The sequence below is a fragment of the Amia ocellicauda genome, unplaced genomic scaffold (assembly GCF_036373705.1).
Source record: "Amia ocellicauda isolate fAmiCal2 unplaced genomic scaffold, fAmiCal2.hap1 HAP1_SCAFFOLD_26, whole genome shotgun sequence".
Taxonomy (NCBI): domain Eukaryota; kingdom Metazoa; phylum Chordata; class Actinopteri; order Amiiformes; family Amiidae; genus Amia; species Amia ocellicauda.
This window is the reverse complement of record NW_027102823.1, coordinates 1,211,642-1,219,402: the sequence shown is the minus strand read 5'-3', so window position 1 is coordinate 1,219,402 and position 7,761 is coordinate 1,211,642. Positions and strand designations below refer to the sequence as shown.

The following is a 7,761-nucleotide window of genomic DNA, read 5'->3' as shown; positions in this document are numbered from 1 at the left end:
ATGAAACATGTATCACATATTTTGTACTACAATATTTAATGATTGTACGAACAACTACACAGTGAAACTATCGGTATCTTCTGTGTTACTATGTTACTATGGTATTTCATGATAAATGAGTTATTTGAACCAACAAGTCTGCAAGTGCTAGGTTTCTTTAAAGATATGAATGCACAATGCAATGTTTTGAACATTGGACAGCCTGTGTTACAAGTGATGACCGTTTTGAGTTTTGTGTCTAGAGTTTTGAAAAATGACATCAAGGTTCTGAAATTAGTGACAAAGTGATTGTAAAAAACTGTATATTCATCCTATTTAATGTGCTCTTTTAAAATGTACTTTTCTTTTTTATGTTGCCATTTCTGTTCTACCAATGTTTCAGTTGTTAGCCAAAGATTGACAGAGTACATCTCATACACACAGGCCAGACAGCAAGGATTTCTTTTTGAAATTCAATTACAAATGCTGCATGAACTCATCAATACGATTAGAGCTCCTGAAAGCAATATAACTAACTCACTCTACAGCATCTCATTAGCAGTGAAAAGAAACCAAGAAAGTTGGGACAGTCGACTGTTTACCACTATGTAACATCACCTTTTCTTTTAATAACACTTATTAAGCACTTGGGCACTGAAGACACCACTTGGTTAAGTTTAGCAAGCGGGATTTTCCCCCATTCATCCATTATGCATTTCCTCAGCTGCGCAACTGCACAGGGCCTTCGTTGTCTTAATTTGCACTTCATAGTGTGCCACACATTCTCAATTCGGAGACAGGTCAGGACTGCAGGCAGGCCATGCTAGCACCCGCACTCTCTGCCTATGCAACCATGCGCTTGAAATCTGGGCAGAATGTGGTTTGGCGTTATCCTGCTGAAAAATGCAGGTACGTCCCTGGAAAAGACGATGTCTGGATGGCAGCATATGTTGCTCCAAAATGTGTACATCTCTTTCTGCAAAAATGGTGCCCTCACAGATGTGCGAGTTACATGACAGACACTCATACACACTGTCACACCCATACACACACAAACACACACTTTCACAGACAGACACACTCACACACACACACACACACACACACACTTTCACAGACAGACAGACAGACACACACACTTTCACACACAATCACTTTCACAGACAGACACACACACACACTTTCACACAGAGACAGACACACACACACTTACATACATACATACATACATACATACAGTGAGGGAAAAAAGTATTTGATCCCCTGCTGATTTTGTACGTTTGCCCACTGACAAAGAAATGATCAGTCTATAATTTTAATGGTAGGTGTATTTTAGCAGTGAGAGACAGAATAACAACAAGAAAATCCAGAAAAACGCATTTCAAAAAAGTTATAAATTGATTTGCATGTTAATGAGGGAAATAAGTATTTGATCCCCTATCAATCAGCAAGATTTCTGGCTCCCAGGTGTCTTTCATACAGGTAACGAGCTGAGATTAGGCGCACTCTCTTAAAGGGAGTGCTCCTAATCTCAGCTCGTTACCTGTATAAAAGACACTTGTCCACAGAAGCAATCAATCAATCAGATTCCAAACTCTCCACCATGGCCAAAGAGCTGTCCAAGGATGTCAGGGACAAGATTGTAGACCTACACAAGGCTGGAATGGGCTACAAGACCATCACCAAGCAGCTTGGTGAGAAGGTGACAACAGTTGGTGCGATTATTCGCAAATGGAAGAAACACAAAATAACTGTCAGTCTCCCTCAGTCTGGGGCTCCATGCAAGATCTCACCTCGTGGAGTTTCAATGATGATGAGAACGGTGAGGAATCAGCCCAGAACTACATGGGAGGATCTTGTTAATGATCTCAAGGTAGCTGGGACCATAGTCACCAAGAAAACAATTGGTAACACACTATGCCGTGAAGGACTGAAATCCTGCAGCGCCCGCAAGGTCCCCCTGCTCAAGAAAGCACATGTACAGACCCGTCTGAAGTTTGCCAATGAACATCTGAATGATTCAGAGGAGAACTGGGTGAAAGTGGTCTCAGATGAGACCAAAATCAAGCTCTTTGCCATCAACTCAACTCGCCGTGTTTGGAGGAGGAGGAATGACCCCAAGAACACCATTCCCACCATCAAACATGGAGGTGGAAACATTATGCTTTGGGGCTGTTTTTCTGCTAAGGGGACAGGACAACTGCACCGCATCAAAGGGACGATGGACGGGGCCATGTACCGTCAAATCATGGGTGAGAACCCTAAGCCAGGGCATTGAAAATGGGTCAAATACTTATTTCCCTCATTAACATGCAAATCAATTTATAACTTTTTTGAAATGCATTTTTCTGGATTTTCTTGTTGTTATTCTGTCTCTCACTGCTAAAATACACCTACCATTAAAATTATAGACTGATCATTTCTTTGTCAGTGGGCAAACGTACAAAATCAGCAGGGGATCAATTACTTTTTTCCCCCACTGTACATACATATATATGGAAAAGAAACATTACAAGTATAAATCACAATAAGATGTAATAAAGTACAGATAAACAAAGTGTAATAAAATGTGATCTGTTTGAAAATGCAGGGACGTCACTGGAAAAGATGATGTCTGGATGGCAGCATATGTTGCTCCAAAATGTGTACATCTCTTCTGCAAAAATGGTGCCCTCACAGATGTGCGAGTTACATGACAGACAGACAGACAGACACTCACACACACTGTCACACCCACACACACACTGTCACAGAGAGACATATACACACACACACACACACACACACACACACTTTCACACAGAGACAGGCACACACACGTACAGACACACACACTAACTTTCACACAGAGACAGACACACACACACACACACACACACACATACATACATACATATGGAAAAGAAACAATACTTTTATAAATCACAATAAGATGTAATAAAGTACAGAAAAACTAAATGTAAGAAAATGTGATCTTTAATACACACAAATATGTATGGCTGGTCGGATGCGTCTTGGACTCGGGTTCCTCTTCATTACGTATAACGCTTTTGCCTTTTGCTAAAGCTTTCCGTGGAGGGGATCGTGGGTGAGTTTGTACCATTCTTGGGGGGCTCTGCCTTGTTGGGGCGGAGCTGTGATCCAGGTGAACAGCAGATCGGGCATAGGTGGGCATGTGGGCAGAGGAGTAGGAAGGCCGGTCAAGCAAATAAGCTTGCTAAGGTACGCAGCAGCAGCAAGCAGCCCCCCCATCCAGCCAGCCAGCCAGTCTGGCTGGCAGTGACTGAGTGGTTGACAGACGGCAAGCAACGGAATGTACGTGCTCTGTGATGTCATAGCAGTCAGCTGAGAGAGGCTCGTGATGTCATCGCTGAGCTGGCTGGCTGGCTGGCTCTGTGTGTGTGTGTGTGTCTGTGTCTGTCTGTTTTTCTGTTTGTCAGTCTGTCTGTCTGTCTCTCTCTCTCTCTCTCTCTCTCTCTCTCTCCCTCTCAATTCAATTCATTTGTATTGTCAAAGCAATTGGACATACATACATACATACATACATATATGTAGCGTAAGGTACACTTATACATTTCAATTAAAGAAGTGAATTCATAGTATCACCTTATCACGAATCCTGGAGTCTTGTAGAACTCAATTTCTGTAATAATTGGACGCAGACACCAATTCCAAAGATATAAATTGTCAAATTTATTTAAAAACAAAGACTAAATGTAGCACTACACTAATTATACAAAAGGGAAAAACTAATTAAAATTCAACTCTAGATCAACAAATCAAAGACAAATCACTTCCGTGACCAAATCAAAGACCATGGGATCCCATAGGATAACACACAAATCGTTAAACAAAAAAGGTTATAAACACATTGACTACAATACCGGTTAGTAATTCTAGGAATCACTAAGAAACAGTTGAAAGTGCTAAATTGCAGTTTCAGAAGATGAAAAAAAACTGTAACTGATGGGATATGTAGTACTTTATACTCGAGTGGTCTATGCGATTACACCCTGTTGGTGTTATTAAGAACGCCAAGTACCAGAATGCAGAGCGGGACTGTTTTTTGTGCCGTGACTTGTCGGGGGAAAAAGGCGCAGAAAAAACGGACGAGAAGGTGAAGGTAGTATGGCGGTGATGCACGCGTTGGTGAAGTGGGAAAGCGGGGTCGACAAAGACTCTTACAGCGTGATTCCCACTGCTTGCTTTCGCAATTTTGATTTATTCAGCATTGCTGATGATGACGAAGAGACGACTCGAAACTTCAGAGCAGAGTGGAGAGACACGAACTAACCTCCAAAAGGTGGATGGCCTGTCCATGAAGCGCAGATCATTATGACTGGTAACAATGTTTATTTAAAAAAAAAAACATTAAAGTCTTTACATGCTATTTGATATATACAATCACAGTATATTTGAAATGAATGTTTAAGTTATTAATGTGTTGTACTTCTAACATACTCTTATAACATGGTAGGTGGTGGTGAGGGCGCTAAAAACTCGTCATACTTGACTGGCATTTGTAAGAACGATTTATTGTGTGTTGTGCTTTACAATAAAATCCCCCAAATCACAAAATAAATTAAACCAGATATAATTTAACTTCAGTTTTGATTCAGTGTTGGCTGTTCATCTTAATTTGTATGGTCAAAGCACAGTATTTTTATGACAAATAAATATAATCCCCAAATATCTGTGGACATAATGCAGGGTTTTATTTATTTTATTTTTATTTTAGGAAAAGAAGGCGAACTAAGAAGAAAACTTAATGACCTAACAAAAATGCCCTGTCCTAAAATGAAGAGAGTACCTAAACCAAACAAAAAACTTCAAATTTCAGATGATAGTGACCTTGATGAACCACAGTTACCGGTGAGATAATTACTGCAAATATTAAATAAATGTATTGCAGGATTGTTTTTTTTTAATCATATTCATATATATATATATATATTTTCATTTTAAACTCTTTTCCTCTCTGAATACAGCACAAAATAAGAAAGAAAACCGATGGAGCTTCAAGAATTAGATCCCGTCATATTCTACAGACATTTAAAGAGTCCAGTGAAGTTGAGCTACAGCAAAAAGTTAAGCAGCTCGAAAAGGAAAACACAAGACTTAAAAATGAAAACCAATGTCTTCGAAACCGTATGGTTGATGGTAAGTTTTTTTATTTATAGCAAATAATTCCTTACCTTGATAAATGTTATTCTTCAGTAATTTAGATTCCAGAGTAATGTATTATAGTTGATCATACTGAAGTAATCTAGAACCACAATACAGACTCTTAATGTGCACTGTCTAATAGTTTAATAATACTGATTATTAAATAAAGTTTTTCAACATAACTTCATAATCCTACATTAATGACTATATGCATTACATTAGACCTGGTAATTCTTGTATTTTATCTCTTTTATTTTTTTGTAGCTAATGTTAATGACCCACAAAAAGGTCAGTTTGCCAATAACATAGAGCAAGTCTCTCAAGTATAATTGCAGGCATTGATGGTTTTGTTTTCACTTTGTATTAAATATATTACTAGAAATGATTATCATTTAATACTAAGGTTTTTTTCTCCAGAGATTCCAGACCTTTTGGACAATCTGAAAAAAATTGTAACAAAAGCCACATTTATCAGCAATGAAGACAAAAGTGTGTCACCATCAAGTGGTTCTGACAGCCCCACAGCAAATTGTTCTGAATCTGACAAAGAATCACCAAAACAGGTATAACACTCTTGGTCTACAATATTACAAAGACAAGGTAAAAATATATATATTGAAAACAAATATTGGTTGTAAACAATCTAATGATGCTACATTATCAGTTATATTCATAGTTATAGTTGATAATAAGAATGTAATTGAATTATGGGTGTCACAGATTCACTGACTTTATTATGTCTGTAAATTAATAAACTTAGAATTGAGACATACTGTGGTCTTTAATAACACATTTCTGTAACAAAATCACAGCCTTACTGATAATGTATTCCACTTAACATAATATAAGAATAGTTTGGGGATAAGCTTGTTTTTTATTTACCATTGTCTTTTAGGTGGAAATATTCCCAGGCACTGGAGTTTACATTGACAAACTGTCCTGGATCCTTGCAGAGAGGTGCAGCACGAATACGTCATATGCAAGAACCCTGACGGTTGCTGTCTTTGACTTTCCAACATTATTAAAGAGCAATCTTCGTGGTGGTGGCAGCAAGAGAGATCCAACTTCGGAGAAAAAGACACCTCTGGATCGCTTAAAGGTGGAAGCCATATATGGTATGTAAATGCTGTTGTACAAAATTTCTAACTCTCCTTTTTAACTGTATAGAACACAAAGGGTTAGCATTTGAAATGTTCCTTTGGCCTTTGTTTTAGTTTCAGAGACTAGAGTTAATTTATTAATAAATAATAATACCTTACATGTAGCAGCTGGAAAGATCCCAAAGTGCTCTACAGACTCACTTCACCCACCACCCTCTGGGGTGCAGCCATTTTGTACCAGCAGATTACTACACAGCAGTAAAGGTGGAGTCATAACAAATTTGTTAGACCTGATTGAGGGAAGCCTGACTTAGAATTCAGCCACGTCACTCTTTCAACAACACCTTGTAAATCACCTTGGATTAATGCTTCAGACATATTAATACATAATAATAATGAATAGTGCCATGGGATCCTTGACAATATAAACTTTCATGTCTCATTTAAATTTGACTTTTGAGCAAATACTTCACATTTCAGTCCAGTTGTGCCACATCAATGTAATGCTTAAGCAAGGTATTAATGGAGAAAAGACTGCCTTTGCATAGCTGCTTCGCCAAGTACAGATTTTACTATGAACTAGTGTAAGACAAGTTTAAGAGCATACACCAAAACGTTTAAATACACCCACACACAAAAATGTTGATTTACTGTGGCAATATGTAACTAATGAACCCTTCTCAAAGATATGTGGTATGTTTATTAAAAGATTTTTATATATCTATGTGCAAGTCATTAAATCTATGTGATACATGTTTTTTAGGGGCTACCTTGAAAAAATTGCCCAGTACCCCAAAGAGTGTAATTGGTGGTGCAATTAACAGCAAGATAAATGAACTACGACACAGAATGAAACCAGAGTGAAGATTTGAAGAACCAGATCTGTATTTTTTGTTTTGTTTTCAACAGGGTTGGGGTCAATTCCAATTCAATTTTTAATTCCCTTTTCAATTCAATTCCAATAAAGAATATTCTGTGAATGCAAAAAGTAATTGCAATTTTGAATTGATTTGTAGGAGGAATTGGAATTGAAAAACAGGAACTGACCCCAACCATGGTTTTCAGTGAGTGTTGTACAAATTGATAGGTCAGGGTTTCTGTAAAAACTTAATAGAGGCCAGCAGGCGTGCACGATCTGGGAAAAACTGCTCCACTACAACAGACCTCTTTCCCTTCGTTTTCTCTAAAAACCTCCTGATATCCTTCACTGCAGCTCTGACTCACCGAGGACGAGGAGGCGAGAGAGGAATCCGTGAAGCCGCCCTCACTGTCACTCCGAGCCCGAGGCGTCCCCGGTGGCTGCCGCGATGCTCCAGCGTGTAGCCGGACCTTTCCCCACCAAGCCACTCGCTACCCCAGCTTCACTACTGTGCCACCACTTCTTTTACTGCCACTATTTACCAACACCGTCCGTGCTCCCTCCCAGCACCTTCTTAGTGCGTTTTTTCCACCCGGCGCCTCGGCTTGTACCGCCGAGCCTGGCCCTGCCTCCTCCTCGGCTACACCCTGTGTGTCT

The 7,761-nt window shown here is 39.1% G+C and overlaps 1 non-coding gene across 1 annotated transcript; it reads left to right on the top strand.

Moving 5' to 3' along the window:
• Positions 1-2,995: 2,995 nt before the first annotated feature.
• On the top strand, positions 2,996-3,110 carry LOC136726871 (U5 spliceosomal RNA). Its single transcript, XR_010808252.1, has one exon. It is a non-coding gene; the product is annotated as a U5 spliceosomal RNA (small nuclear RNA).
• The last annotated feature ends 4,651 nt before the right edge of the window (positions 3,111-7,761 follow it).